The 16,505-nt window shown below is 39.0% G+C and overlaps 1 protein-coding gene and 1 long non-coding RNA gene across 4 annotated transcripts in view; one reads left to right on the forward strand and one right to left on the reverse strand.

The window, feature by feature from the left end:
* The window catches only part of LOC121013714 (uncharacterized), a 126,490-nt gene that overhangs the window by 77,217 nt on the left and 32,768 nt on the right, over nucleotides 1-16,505 (forward strand). For both annotated transcript variants that reach the window (XR_005782872.1, XR_005782871.1), the window contains exon 2: nucleotides 8,999-9,143. This is a non-coding gene — a long non-coding RNA (uncharacterized LOC121013714). The remainder of the gene's footprint in view (nucleotides 1-8,998; nucleotides 9,144-16,505) is intronic.
* Nucleotides 1-16,505, reverse strand: part of PLGRKT (plasminogen receptor with a C-terminal lysine) — a 41,066-nt gene that overhangs the window by 5,770 nt on the left and 18,791 nt on the right. The window lies entirely within an intron of this gene.

Below are 16,505 nucleotides of genomic sequence, written 5' to 3' on the forward strand. Positions count from 1 at the left end.
GGATTTCTGAAGGGATATTTAGAAAACAAGAGAAGCAACTGTCTGACAGCCCATTATTTTGAGAAATTCAGATTCTTTTTTTTTTTAATGTTTTTATTATTGATTTTTGAGAGCAAGAGACAGAGTGGGAGTGGGAGAGGGGCAGAGAGAGAGGGAGACCCAGGATCCAAAGCAGCTCCTGAGCTGTCAGCACAGAGCTGGACATGGGGCTCAAGCCCACGAACCATGAGATCATGACCTGAGCTGAAGTCGGATGCTTAACCGACTGAGCCATCCAGGCACCCCAAGAAAGTCAGATTCTTGAGAGAGAAAAGTTGTTTTTTAAATTCTAAAATCTTGGCACTGTGTATCATTAGCAGAACATAGAGGACAGCAAGCATAGAATTCATGATGTAAACCATAGGGTGGGAAGGAATGAGAACGTGACTCAGTTTTCCCTTCTTGCTGCCTTTCTACTGTAAGAAGGAACTAGAAGAAGAAAGGGAGATTTTAGATTTAAAGACGGGGCTTGGCTCCTTGGCACCTCTTAGGGGTTGAAACTCTGGGGGCGCCTGGGTGGCGCAGTCGGTTGAGCGTCCGACTTCAGCCAGGTCACGATCTCGCGGTCCGGGAGTTCGAGCCCCGCGTCGGGCTCTGGGCTGATGGCTCAGAGCCTGGAGCCTGTTTCCGATTCTGTGTCTCCCTCTCTCTCTGCCCCTCCCCCGTTCATGCTCTGTCTCTCTCTGTCCCAAAAATAAATAAATGTTGAAAAAAAATTAAAAAAAAAAAAAAGAAACTCTGGAGGGCTGTGATGGATTTAGGGTTTGGGGATCCCCAGAGTGCAGCTGTGGGCCTGTCTTCTGTTGGGAATTCTAGCAAGGGGCAACTGAAGTGGAGCAGAAATGGTTGCTAGGCAGATCTAGGCTTAGAGCAGACCTGAGAGAGGCCACTCAGTCTTCCTCAGCCACCAGGGGGTATGGAGAATATTTGCAGGGTTCCTGTGTCAACCTGAAGAGGGTCGTAGAAGGTAGCTGACAATTGAAGGCAGGTCTGGGCTTACCAGATAGTCCACAAAACCTAGAGCCTGGGGACTCCTTAACAGACACTCAGGCAGGGGCCATAAACCACGTGCTGGGTAGGGAAAGTGGCTGGATATCAGGGGATTAGCAGCATCCTAGAGTCCAGAGATGATGGTCAAGCCAACCTGAAACATGGCTGAATACCCTTCGAGGAAATAACCTGGAGCTGCCCAGGTTGATCAAACAGGAAATAACAGCAGAAAAGCCTCCTCCAGCCAGAGTGTTTTGTGTACGTGATTAGTTAGCATGTGAAATGCATCCTTGCCATATTACTTACTTAAAAACTTACATGACAGTTCATAGTATCTCCCCCCCAAAATGATGTAGATGCATCAATTAATCATTTGTGTTGTTATCAAAATGCAGCTGAATCCAATGAACACAAGATCAGTGGTTCTGAATCGTACCTGCACATTGTGAGCCTCTCAGGAACTTTTCAAAATCCCAATGCCCAGGCCCACACCCCGGACCAGTGAAACTAGGATCTGGAGTGAGGACCAGTCATTAATATTTTTTAAAGGTTGCCAGGTAATTCCAGTGTGCAGCTAGGATTGAGAACCACTGCCTGAAAAAATTCACAGCCTAGGTTTTCCCAACCAAAGATCAAGCTGAAATATCAGTCTGAAAACTGATCCTCTGGGAATTCTCAAAAGATTGGGAACAGAGGGCTTTGTAAGTGTGGTGGAACTAATCTGTATGGCACTATTGTGGTGGAAAGGTGACACTGCATTTGCCAAAGACCCTTAAACTTCACGCACAAAGAGTGAATCGCCTTGTATACGGTAATGAAGCATCCTGGATGGGATTGTGGGACAGAAAAGGAAATTAGGGAAAAACTAATGAAATTTGAATATGGAATTTATTTAATAGTGATATACCAATGTTAATTTCTTAGTTGTGACAGTTAAAATAATGTTAGATATTAACTGTAGAGTATACTAAGTATGGGGTATTCAAGAACCCTGTCCTCTTTTTTTTTTTAAGTTTATATATTTTGAGAGAGATGGACAGTATGAGTGGGGGAAGGGCAGAGAGAAAGAGAGAGAGAGAGAGAGAGAGAGAGAGAAAATCCCAAGCAGGCTCTGCACTGTCAGAGCGGAGCTGGATGCAGGGCTCAAACTCACAAAACCGTGTGACCATGACCTGAGCTGAAACCAAGAGTCAGACGCTTAACTGACTGAGCCACCCAGGCGCCCCTGTCCTCTTTTTCTATAAAACTAAAGCTGTTCTAAAATTTAAGTTTATTTTAAAAATGGTTATAAACAAATCTTATTTTATGTGTCTCTTCTAATAAGAATAGAGGCATTCATCTCTGTATATCATAAGTTGTGATAATCAGTAAGACTGTGTATCTACAATAAACTCTGAGCCTAGCATTACAAAAAAATCTATGCATACCCTCTCTGTGGGCAAAAAAATTCCTGATGAAAGACATCACTGAGCTATAATTTTAATTATCAATTAAAAGTTTATTAATTATCTCATGCTTCATAAATTATGCTTAAAATCATAGGCCTAGATCTAAATACATTTCAAACTTCAAATTAATTAATGAATTTTATTAACAAACTTTTTCAGCAGCCATAAGGGTTAATTCTATTAATTTACCAATAATAGGCATCATGTAAATAAATGTACATTCATTTTCACCCTTCTTCCCCAAATAGTGACACATAAAAAATACGAGAAAAAGAGAACATGTACAGTAAGTTTCCTTAGCAGTTTTTTTAATTAAAATAAATTTTTTTATTGTTTATTTTTGAGAGATAGAGACAGAGCATGAGTAGGGAAGGGCAGAGAGAGAGGGAGAGACAGAATCTGAAATAGGCTCCAGGCTCTGAGCTGTCAGCACAGAGCCTGATGCAGGGCTTGAACCCACGAACCGTGAGATAATGATCTGAGCTGAAGTTGGATGCTTAACTGACTGAGCCACCCAGGCACCCCTCCTTAGCAGTTTTAACCCAAATCATAAATGTAAAATTCTTCATCCTATTTTAAAAGAATTTTAGATCTTTTTATAATACTAGGGTTTTTTTTGTCTCTTATTTTTGGTATTGCTTTACAAAACAGTTTGAAATTAGAATGTTACTGCTTATGACTTCAGACTCTAATGTTCTTATAGGTTTATCTGATACTAGTTTAACAGTTATAGAACCACAATTCATTTTAAAGAGAACATAATAAAAGGGAACTAGCTTATTAAAAATAATTGTAATAGGGGTACCTGGGTGGCTCAGTCGGCTAAGTGTCTGACTTCAGTTCAGGCCATGATCTCACGTTTGTGGATTTGAGCCCCACATTAGGCTCTGTGCTGACAGATCAGACCCTGGAAGCTGCTTTGGATTCTGTGTCTCCCTCTCTCGTGGCCCCTCTTCCACTCATGCTCTGACTCTGTCTCTCTCTCCCTATCAAAAATAAATAAACATAAAAAAATTTTTTTTAATTGTACATAGTAGTAGAAACCATATCCTGACTACATTCATAAAACTGTTATATCTGCTCTTTCTTGTGTATTTTATTTAATTTTAATTAATTTATTTATTTTAGAGAGAGAGTGCATGGGCAAGTGTGGGAGGGACAGAGAAAGAGAGACTCTCAAGCAGGCCCCATGCCCAGCACAGAGCTGGACACAGGGCTCCATCTCACGACAGTGAGATCATGACCTGAGCTGAAATCAAGTCGGTCACTCAACTGACTGGGCTACCCCAGGCAACCCCCTCTTGTGTATTTTAATTCTTCAGTTTCTGTGTTTATATATATATTTATATTATACATATATATTTTTAAATAAATATATATTTAACATATTAATATATTTAATTGTTATATTTAAATAATTTAATAAAATATATTTTATATTTTATATAAAAATATATATTTAAGCTTTATCTATTTATTTATTTAGAGAGCACATGAGCAGGGAAAGAGGAGAGAGAGAATCCCAAGCCGACTCTGCACTGCCAGAGAGAAGCCAGCTGCAGGGGCTCAGTCCCACGAACCGTGAGATCATGACCTGAACTGAAATGAAGAGTCAGACACTTAACCAACTGAGCCACCCAGGCACCCCTCTTTGTTTAAAAAATATTAAGAACAGTCACAAAATTACTGACCTCAGTAATTTATCAATCTCTTGAGTTTCAGAAGGGACAATTACATAAAGTTCCACAGACCACTTAATGCAAGTTTCCCCTTAATACAATAATAAAGTGATTAAATTTCACTTGGATGCAGAAAATATTTTCAGAGCTCAAAGAAGGCAATGACATTGTCCTATAAATTATTTTCATTGCATTTTTTTCCATTGGAGCCTTTTCTATTTTTGAGAAATAATTAAACCAATCTTGAAAAAATTCAGTTACTTCTGTCTTTTTAGTTTCCAGTGGCCTTTTAACTTATGCATAATATATTCCCAAGTAACAGAAAAGTTGTGTTTTTATTTCCTTAATTGGGCAATGCCAAAAAGAATTCTATGTGTCCTGTCACAAAAGAAGTTTTGTTTTTGTTTTTTTTTTATCAGAATTGAAAATATTTCATATTTGTCTGGGCCTTTGTTAAATTAACAGAGACATCATTGATACCCCCTAAACTAAAAGCAAAATCAGAATTTCAGATAAATAGAACATAAACTAAGATTGCTAACATGAAGCATCTGTAATGAAAACTGTAACCGGTAGATTTGTCTTTAATTGGCTCTACAGATAGATATATTTTAAGTTTGTTTATTTATTTTGAGAGAGAGAGAGAGAGAGAATGAGTAGGGGAGGGGCAGAGAGAGAGGGAGACAGAGAATCCTAAGCAGGCTCTGCACTGTTGGCTCAGAGTCCAATGTGGGGCTCAAAACCAGGAACTATGAGATCATGACCTGAGCTGAAATCAAGAGTCAACTGACTGAGCCACCCAGGTGCCCTGCTCTACAGATATTTCAAATGCTCAACATCCAGTAAATAGTTTGGGGAGAATCCAGAAAGGAAAATGAGTAATAAATTCAAGTTTGTTTTTTTTTTTTAAAACTATTTTTTTGGTCAATGACTTATGAAAGTAATTGAACATAAACAAAATCACAGTAGTATTTAGAAGCTTAAAAGCTTTGCTTACAGCATCTTGTTACATATCTTCCAATAAAGATTAAACACAATTAAATCCATTCTTACTCTCAAATGTTTGAAAACAGTAAGGTCTCCCTAAATAAAAGATAAGAATGCAAGTTTGGCAAAAACCTTCTATGTTAAGTTATGGATCTCCCCAATGAGATCAGAAGATGCTAACAAGATAAGCAGAGCCTGGGAAAGAACAAAAGACCTTTGACCTTCTCAGCCATTGTCTAAAAGTCTTTTAAGATCACTCCTAACTGTGTCTGGTACTGAAATTGAAGATAATTCCACAACTTAAGTAAAAAACAATACGGGCGTTTTCTTTTATCCGGGTTTTCCTCATTTAAAAATTTTTTTTTTCAACGTTTATTTATTTTTGGGACAGAGAGAGACAGAGCATGAACGGGGGAGGGGCAGAGAGAGAGGGAGACACAGAATCGGAAACAGGCTCCAGGTTCTGAGCCATCAGCCCAGAGCCCGACGCGGGGCTCGAACTCACGGACCGCGAGATCATGACCTGGCTGAAGTCGGACGCTTAACCGACTGCGCCACCCAGGCGCCCCTGGTCTTCCTCATTTTAAAGAGGACATGTTTCTTAGTTTGATAATTAATGTTTCACTTTGTCGATCCTAACTGTGCACAAAACTAAAACCTCTATAATACGTAGAACTAAGAATCTTAGAACCAAAATATGTTTCAAAAAATAAAATCAGAAAATCCTTAAGAAATTGCAGGATGCTTATTTTTACTTCATTGTAGACACTGATTCGCTAAATGTGACATACGATTGAGGACATACGATTCGCTAATAATAGTAACGTGGCTCATGAGGTGTTAAGCACTGTACTAGTTTACATACATTGCCTTTCCCACAAAACCCTATGAGGTTGGTCTATGAGTTGAAAAAAAGGGAATCCATTCCAACTAGTAGTTTAAACAAAATGACAATTATTGCAGGGTATTTAGCAGCTTAAGAATTTCTGGGGGAGCAGTGAAAATCAGTTTGCATTCTCTACTGTCAGGAACAACACAACCAGGAGAATGCTCGGCCAGAACATGGGACTTTTCTGGGGGAACCCCACAGCTACTGTCTCCTGTCACATACTTGGGTCCAAATGCTGAAACTCCACCTCCACATTCCCAAAATACCAGTCACTTCTACAGTGGTTACTACAAGATCCAGTGTCTTCTTGGAGCTTTACCCCGCCCACGTCTACCTCCAGAGTCTCCCTCAGGCATGCCCTACTTGGCAGAACTAGGTTAGATATGAAACCCAGCTGCAAGGGAGTCTGGGAAACTTGCCTTTGACTTTTCCAGCCTTTGTTGTATCCACAGGCACTTGATAAGGGAGTTGGAATGGAACAGAAGTTAATCCAGTCAATATTAACGGCCACAGGAGGTATTATCTCAGTTTACAGTTGAGGAAACTGAGGTTCAAAGTTTGAGTGATTTTCCCTGTGGCCTCAGTTATTAAATAGCAGACCTGGGATTCTAACCCAGACCTGCCTGTCCCAAAGTCCAAATTTTCAGTCTACTGTTAAGTATACTGAAGTATCAAGTCAGTATAGAAAATAGGGGTGAATGGCAGGGTATGTGATCATCATCTGAAAAACCTTTAGCTTTCCATATATTTGATGCCATAATTTTAGAAAGATTGCATAAAGAGCTCTCAATTGACCTGGGATACAGACTGACCTGAATATTCTGTTTAAATCTCTTTGAAAGAACCTCAACAACTCACTGCCTCCAATTTCTTACCAGCATTTCATGCTCCCCTCTCCTAAGTGATTTCGGTAACTACCACTCTCTGAATGTGAGCATTTCATGGTCCTTACAAGACACCCTTTTCAGTGCCACAGCGGATTTCTCAGAGAACCAGTAGCCACCACCACTTCCAAATAATGACCAGGGTCTGCAGACTTGACTGTCTAAACATTTCTTTGACATGTGACCTCCCCTGTCCTGTTGCACAGACATGGGTTTGGGGCTCTGGGATCCCTCCCTGAGAGAGAACAAAGCCAGCCCATGGCTTTGTAAGGAAAATAGTGTCTGTGCTCGAGATGAGGGCAGAACAGGCAGCAACGGAAGTTCTGAAAGGTCAAGACCTGCTCCCCTTCTGTAGACAGGATACAAAAGGAAAAGGAAACTCGTAAGAGCAGATGAGCACTGGAGCCTTTTCCAGAAACGGTCCTTCAAATCCTCTATTTGTTTACTTTGCCCCCAGAATTTCCTGCTTGGTCATCTTCTCTTGGTCTTCCAGTTCCTGGTGATACCATCTCTTCCTGATGACTTCTGAATTCTAAATCTCCATCCTAGAACTCTTTTCAGTGGTAGATCCTATTTCCAGCTGCCTTCTGGGGACCTCCCCTGGGAGAGGGATGGGCAGGTCTTACCATAATATCTCTGCATACCTCCTGAATCCAGTCTCTTTCTTCCGTGCTGCCTTTGTTCCAGCTCCAGCCCAGAGCATCATTACTCATCAAAAAAAGTACAGCGTTACCGCCATCTGTGCTCTCTGGTCCTAGTTTCTTCCCCATCCTGTCCATTTTTTAATACTTCTCTTTTTATATTTGTTTATATTCTTGTCTTAAAACGATTCTTATATTACTTTCCTGCTGAAAAACTTCCACTGGCTCTTTAGTTCCTAGACATGATGTAGCCTTTTAAAATCCTATTCTGGTTCACCTCTAGGGCTTTGTGTCCTGCCACCCTTGTCCTAGACACCAGCCACCAGCCTTCACCTGTGTCAGGCATTTTCCCCTTTCCACACATTTTTGTTTATGGAAAGAGACGGACTTTGGGATTGCATGGACTAGGTTCACATTCCAGTTACATCACTTACTTGCTGTGTGATTGTGGGAAAGACCCCTGAATGCCTTAACTCAAATTCCTCTATCTCCAGGAGCAACATTAGCTGCCTTACAGGGCTGCTTTCCTACATCCCACGGCATATTTGCAAGGGCTGGTGCGCCACGGGCACTGGTATGTGTTAGCCTCTTCGTCTTGCTGTTTCCTCTCATCTCCTGTCCTTGGTGGTTACCTAGACTTAGAGACTTACTCTTTTCCTTTCTTTGCTCTCTCTTCCCTGGAGAGTTTACCTGTTTTCCTGACTTGAGAGTTTATCTTTGCAGGAGGCCCTCACATCTCTTTCCGGAGTGCTGTCTACTCACTGAGCAGTGCTGCCAGCTGCAGCCATCTCTCTAGCATTCCAGGCACTACCCTGAATTCAACACCACCTGCATTTCCATCGTGGTTCCTCCAGACCAGCTCCTTGTCTTCCTCAGAGGCGCCGTGATTCTCCCAGGGGAATGAAAACTTTTATTTCATTTTCAACTTACTCCCCTTCTTGTTCCCCCCAAGTTCTAGTGAGTCCAGAAATCCCACCCACTTTTCTTTCAAAATTTCCCCTTTTCTCCATTCTTGCTGCCTCCCCTGCTAGCCTTGTATGTCTAGACTGCGGTATATGTCTATTAACAAAAGCACTGTGGCACCGAGGCCACAGTAGACACCAGGGCCAGGCTGCCTGCCAGGGAAGCCTAGTTCCATCACTTGCAAGCTGTCTGGATTTTGGTGAGTTCTTGCATCTTTCTGCACCTCAGTTTTCTCATCTGTAAAATGGAACAAATGACAGTGCCTACCTTTTAGAGTTGTTGTAAATATTCAGTGAGCAAATACATGCAGAGGTCTAGAGCAGAGCTTTAATAAGGGTTAAATAAAAGTTAGTTGCTACTATTTGCCTAGAAAATAGATACAAAATTGTAAGATTGATTATTTGAAAATATCAATTCTGCCCCTGGTGCTCCCCTGCTCGAAAACTTCTAATGCTTCTGTTTTTGCCTCTCTGCTCAGTTTTCCAGGTCCTTCAGACCATATCTGTGCCCCAGGATGTCCTAACCTTGTTGTCTGCTGCAGCCCCTCCCAGCTTTGGTCAGCCTGGCCTCCTACAGTTTTCTAGATGGGACTCCATTCATCTCTTCCCAGCCCTGTGACCTAGGTGAGTCATGACATATGTATGCTCTAGTTTTCTCATCTGTAAAATGGGGATAATAATAGTATCTACCTCGTGGGTTTACTTTTTTATGGGGCTAAAAAGAAATTATGTATGTAGAGCATCTTTTTTTTCTTTTTTTGAATTTTTTTTTTCAACGTTTATTTATTTTTGGGACAGAGAGAGACAGAGCATGAACGGGGGAGGGGCAGAGAGAGAGGGAGACACAGAATCGGAAACAGGCTCCAGGCTCTGAGCCATCAGCCCAGAGCCCGACGCGGGGCTCGAACTCACGGACCGCAAGATCGTGACCTGGCTGAAGTTGGACGCTTAACTGACTGCGCCACCCAGGCGCCCCGAGCATCTTTTTTTTTAAAACATGCCTGTGGTTGGTGGAGGAAAGGATGTTTGTATGGGAAGAGCAGAAGCAGCTTTACACACTATCAGATGGAAATACATTTCTGTAAATCTTGAAGCCTAGGGAAGTAAAAATATGTTTCAGGAGAAAAAGACAAAATTTGCACACAAGTGACAATATGATTCCTAAAAGCTAATTGTTATTGAGCCATTTACTCCTTGTAACAGTCTATTTGGTAGAGGTAACAAACATCCCCATTTTTCCAAAAGAGGAAACTGAGGGGTAAGAATGATTAGGTAACTTGCCTGTATCTGTAGTTCTGTTTGTACTGGGTTTTCTTTTACCTCTTAGATGAAGAAACTGTAGCTCAAGAAGGTTAAAAGGCATGTGCAAGTTTGCCAAATGAGTAGTTGGCAGGGCACAAGCTCCCTCTCTGGACTGTTGATCCATTGTTCTCAGTGAAACCTATCTTCCGTACTATTTATTTTCAGATAATAAGTCCCATGTTCATTGAGTAATAGAAAAATGTTTTATACAACCTAATTCATAAGATGTTTAGTTTACTGCAAATGTAACTTAACCCAACAATAATCAATAACTTCTTTATAGTATGGACTTTAAATGTTGTAATATCTAGTTATGAATGGGGTTGCAATCTCCCAAAGATTAGCCCAGCATCGTAATTTTTGTCAGTTGATGAGGACAGGCCAAAAAATAAGAAATGCAGAAATGCTACATTTTCAGCAATATTAGGAATCATCTGTTCATATTTAAAAGCATTATTCTGAGGTACCTGGGTGGCTCAGTTAGTTAAGCCTCTGACTTCAGCTTAGGTCATGATCTTGCAGTTTGTGGGTTCAAGCCCCGTGTCAGGCTCTGTGCTAATGGCTCAGAGTCTGGAGCCTGCTTTGGATTCTGTCGACCTCTCTCTCTCTGGCCCTTTCCTGCTCGTCCTCTCTCTCTCTCTCTCTCTCTTTCTCTCTCTCTTTCTATCTCTATCTCTCACTCTCACTCTTTCTCTCTCTCTCAAAAATAAACATTAAAAAATAAAAATAAATAAAAAATAAAAGCATTATCCTGAGGACTGAAATATACTCCTTCTAGCAAGAAATTTGCAAAAGATTTCTAACCATTTTAACAGACATTTGTCTAAAAGCTATATACTGCTTTTACTGTAGTATATGGTATAAATGCTGCTGCCTTCATAATAGAATATAGCAAACCAAAGTAGTTTGGTTGTTTATTTATTTATGAATTTAGTTAGCTAGTAGTTACATACCTTTTTCTAGGTTTGAACATTAGGAACCTTCTTTTAGTAAAGACATAGACTCATCATTAGCTCTCCTGGGCTGTAATCCAGCTGTGCTGTCATAGTTCGCTGAGTGGTCCCAGGCCTCTGCATCTGTTTTCTGTCTCCTCCTGTATCAAGTGCTTATTTCTCACTCTTGGTAGTAAATCCTCTTCTAAGCACCAGGGTCTCCTGGTTCCCTTTCGTCTCTTTCTCTCCCTCTCAATGATCTGTTGCTTTTGATTGTCTTAGGGGCAGTAAGAGAGCAAAGCTTGTTAGAACTGTGTATAAAGTAGAAGTACATAAATTTCTAATGAGGACATGATAGGGATGTCCTATGAGTATGTTATACTTATTACAATTATTATTATAATTATATATATTATATGTATACAATTGTATATAAATATAATTGTTATAATTATTAATAACAATTGTTATAATTATTTGGTTCTTTTGTCTTTAAGTGATTTCTCCTTGTTTCCTCATCATGGGCCAGACAAGAAGTTGTCAGATACATGACTTTGGTCTAATGAGACGCTATTACAGTCACAATAAAATGGAGAATTATATTGTTTAACACCTCTTACCATGATAGCCAGGAAATTTGCAAAGTATTTATTTTCAGGATATGAGCCAAAGCAAAAGAGAAGTAAAAAAAAAAAAAAAAAAAAAAAAAAAAAGATAACACTAACCACACTGAATACAACTATAACCATGTAGATATTCTTTATTTATTTTCCTTTCTGTCTTCTCAATGGTAGTGCTTCTAATCCTACATGTTGATGTCTTAAGGGAATCCTGAAACTGAAGGTCTTTATCCAATAAAAAGTACTTTTGTACTTTCATGTAGTTTTATTACATTCAGAAATGTTCTAAATCTAAAATAATTATTCCAAAATACTTCAGCAGATGGAGAATCCAAGCAAGAAACAAGAGTCATTAAAGGCTATGCTGAGCAAAGACTTTCCCACCTGGCTGACAGGAGTTTTTAAAACCTTTTTTTGACAGGGGCACCTGGGTGGCTCAGTCGGTTAAGCGTCTATGACTCTTGAATCTGGCTCAGGTCATGATCTCACAATTCATGGGTTTGAGCCCACATCAGGCTCTTCACTGGCAGCGTGGAGCCTGCTTGGGATTCTGTCTCTCCCTCTCTCTGCCTCTCTCTCTCTCCCTCAAAATAAATAAATAAAGTTAAAAAATAAATAAAACATTTTTTTTTGACAAGCTGATTCTAAAATTCCCTCGGAGGAGGAAATATACTACAACATGGATGAAACTCAGAATTATTATACTTTGTGAAAGAAGCCAGACAGATACAGTACTGTATAATTCCATTTGTTTGAAATGTCTAGAAAAAGCAGATCTATAGAGACAGAAGGTAGATTAGTGATTTTCCAGGTTGGGTGTTGGGATCCAAGACTTACTCTAAATGAGCACAAGGGAATTCTGGAGATGATGGAAATGTTCTAAAACTGGATTATGGTGATGGTTGCAGAACACTATAAATGTACTAAGAATAACTGAATTGAATCCTTACAATGGGTGGATTTTATACTATGTCAATTATACCTCAGCAAAGGTGTTTAAAAAAAAAAAGAAATGGGACAGACTACCCTTTCAGCGTTAGTCATGATAGGTAAATGACAGCATGTGTTTATTTAAGTTTTTTTTTTACTGTTTATTTAATTTTGAGAGAGAGACAGAGCGTGAGCAAGGAGAGGGGCAGAGAGAGAGGGAGACACAGAATCTGAAGCAGGCTCCAGGCTCTGAGCTGTCAGCACAGAGCCTGACACGGGGCTCGAACTCGCAAACTGTGAGATCATAACCTGAGCCAAAGTTGGATGCTTAACCGACCGAGCCACCTAGGTGCCCCAGCATGTGTTTATTTTAAATCATTATAAAAAATAAGGAAGATATGTGGTTATATAGTCGCCTGACTTCGTAATTCTTCCTGTATCTTAAAAAGGCCTTTTGTATTCCACTCTCAGTAAATTATTCAAAAACATCTGAACCACTTGGTAAGGAATAATTCTAGTCAGATGCAAAAAATTATAAATAATTTTATAATAAAACATTCCATCTTTACATTTATAAAAGAAGAAAGGAAAAACTGTTTAGCATTATATATATATATATATATATATATATATATATATATTCCTTTTCACAAATCATTACTTTCAAGCATTATATTCCATATTTTTCTATTCTCATACCAAAACACACCAGGTTTTCCTTGCAGTGGCAAGAGGTGGGAAGAATATTGGGTTTTTTTGCTCAGTAAATGTTTCTGTATTTTCTTCAAGTTTTCTTATGTCTGATACTAATATCACTGTCCTTGAGTATTAGATGCTTACTTGCCCTATAGAGGTGCCATATACACCATACTAAATTTTTGGTCAAGAGGGTGAGTTGAAGTGATCTGCCTTCCTTTAAAACATTGCTCAGATATCAGCCCATCACCATTTTTTACAGGGTATTTGGGGAGCTCAGTTTGGATGGTTGTTAATCTGGATATTCTTTTATTTAGAAGAAAATATGTTTGCACAATAACTAAAATCAGAATCCAATTAATATCAGAAAGTTAATATAGCGACATAATTGCTAATAGGAAGAATTCATGGGGTAGGTCATCTCCATTTCTTACGAATTTTCGGCAAACCTTATATTGGAAGTTTCTTATTTAAACCTGATTTAAGTATAAAGACAGAAGTAGGCTGTAGAAAGAATCCATTATTTAGTTTCCTGTTTCTGGGAAATAATACTTCCAATATTCATGTTCACATGTGATTTTAAGAATAAAATACCATTTCATTATTATAAGAAAATAACCATTAATTCCTGAAATGGAAGAAATTGTTATTTTTACATTTTGTCGTTTTCTGATGTGTATGGGTCTAAGAGTTCTACAGAAAGGTGAGCCTGACCCAGTCATAACCAATAAATCTTCGATTTGCTGCTGTTAAATCCCTGCAGAAATACTCATTCCTCCTGCAATATAATGCTAAGTAAAAACCCAAACTGAATAGCCACAGACAGGGAGAGGTCAAATTGGGAAACATAAACATAAATGTAATTAGAGGTTTGTGTTATAAAATGTTCTTCTATAATCCTCAAGAATGTTTCTGCTTAATGAGAAAGAGATACATTTTTTGTGATGGGATGTTTATTCACACTGACCTCATTTTTGAAAACTAAAACCTAATTTGATAGTACTGATAAGCAAGCTAAGATGTGAAGTATTAAAAGCAATAGTGGCTTAGTATCAGCCCACAGTGGGAGGCGGGGGGAAAGGCCACATAAAAGACAGTGTGGTAGGAAGGGAAAGGCATGAGTTTTCATGAAAGATATTGGCATCATTAATTCTGAGTCTGGAGGAAGACAGCACGCCCTGTATCAAATCCAATAGAAAATCAATTTAGGGCACCTGGGTGGCTCAGTTGGTCTCAGCCACTCTCCCGCTCTCACTCAAAATAAACAAATAAACTTTAAAAAAAGAAATTGTAGGAATATTGAGGATTTGAGCAACTAAATTAACAAGTTAATTTTATGTATATGTGTATAGCCCAATAAACATAGGAAAATATTCTTTATAAATATTTAGTGAACATTGTATTATACCACAATAAAATATCCCAATAAATTCTCAAGTCAAAAATCTCGTAGACCATTTTTAACCATAGTGCAGTAAAAGTAGGAATTTAAACAAATGGATAATGATTATTTATAAGATTTGAGAAAATAAGTTGAAAAATGACTAAAAAAGCCCCCCCCCCCCCCAGAACTATGAAAATCAACAAGATAATTTAGCAGGATGGCTGAATATAAGATCATATAAGCTCAACATACAAAAATTAAAAATGTTTATATGCCAGAAACCATTAAAAACTATTCATAATATTATAAATACTATATAATACCCAAGAATAAATTCCAACCAGAATCCTATCAGGAATTATCTTAGTGAACTTCAAAAGCTTGTTGTAAATTTACTTAGATGAAAAATATGCCAGAAAAAAACTATTTTGAAAATTGCTTTACCTGCCAGACATCCAGAGTTACTGTAGCGGTGTGTTGTACATTATGGTAGCCACTAGCAATATATTAACTTGAAATTAATGATATTAATTAGAATAAGATAAAATTCAAAATTCAGTTTCTCACATGCCTTGCTGGAACTTTAGTTTTTACTCTGAAGAAGATGGGAAGCTGCTGGAGGTTATAAGCAGGAATTTGTGTGATTTGATGCTTTAACAGGACCAGTCTGAGAGATGAGCATGTGTGTTCATAGCAGCAATATTCATAATAGACCCAAACTGGAATCAATCCAAATACCCATCAACAATAGAATGGATAAATAAATCGTGGTTTTGTGTAATTGAATACTACAAAGCCTGGAAAAAATGAATTATGGCTACAAGCAACAATATGAATAAACAATGTGGACATAATATTGAATGGGAAAAAAAGACAAAAGAATGCATACTGTGTGATTGCATACATATGAAGCATTAACATAGGCAAAACTAATTTATGAGGATAGAGGTCTGGATAATGGTTGCCTTTAAGCAGTGAGAGAGAGAGAGAGAGAGAGAGAGAGAGAGAGAGAGGGGCAGGAGGAAGCCTCCTAAGGGCTGAAGATGTTCTATATATTGATCTTGGTGGTACTTATACCGGTATAAACATATGTAGAAATTTATTGACCTGTATACATAGGGTTTGTGTACTTCACTATGTCTATGACATGCTTCAGTATAAGAAGGAAATAAGTTGTAGGGGAACAGTTAGGAGGCTATAGCACGAATGGAGGCAAAAGATGAGGCTTGGAGCAGTGTGGTAGCAATGGAGGTGGTGAGAAGTGGTTAGATTCTGGATATTTTGGAACTTAGAGCTGAAAGTGATTTTCTGATGGACTGGGTAATGGGGTGTGAGAGAAAGGGAAGAGTAAGAGGTAACCTCAGGTTTGAAGCCTGAGCACAGCATGGTGGTCGCACTTGTGGATATGGGGAAGCCGCCAGGATGAGCAGATCTGATGGCTAAGAATGGGATCGGTGGGGTAAGAATAAGGAATTGTGTGTGGTTTGAACATGTTTGAGGTGTTTATGGACATCTAGGTAGAGACGTCAAGTAGACCGTATGATCGGTCTAGGGTAGAAATATAAATCTGAAGTTATCAGTTATATAGGTGGTATTTGAAATTAGGAGATTGAACGAGATCCCCTATGACATGAGCACAGACAGAGAAGACAACTGTGATATGAGCCAGGGCCACTCCTGGAACGTGCAACAGGGAGCAGAGGAGGCAGAAGAGACTGAGATGGCTTCATTAGCGAAGGAGGAGGGGAACCAGGAGATAGGCTTTCCCAGCATTGAGGACAGTAGTTTCAAGGAGGGAGTGATCAGTGATCAACTGTATCAAGAGTTGTTGAGAAATCGAGTGAGCCAAGCCCTGAGATATTAATTCTGTTGATTAGTGATAATCTGAAACCATGCCTGTCACATTGGTAAACACTCAAATATCACAGGCTATGTGGAGAATATCATGGGGAATATACCTTAAAACCTATATAAACTCATTATTCTTGGCAGGAGATCATATTTTTGCAGTGAAGAAAATAAAAATTCTTCAGAAATGAGGTCACTCTCCTACTCTTTCCCTCTGACTTTCCAAGTTTTGGCTTAAAATTAGCAAGTATATAGTCCTAGGGAACTAGTCTAG

The sequence above is a fragment of the Herpailurus yagouaroundi genome, unplaced genomic scaffold (assembly GCF_014898765.1).
Source record: "Herpailurus yagouaroundi ecotype Mexico unplaced genomic scaffold, PumYag 199, whole genome shotgun sequence".
NCBI lineage: Eukaryota > Metazoa > Chordata > Mammalia > Carnivora > Felidae > Herpailurus > Herpailurus yagouaroundi.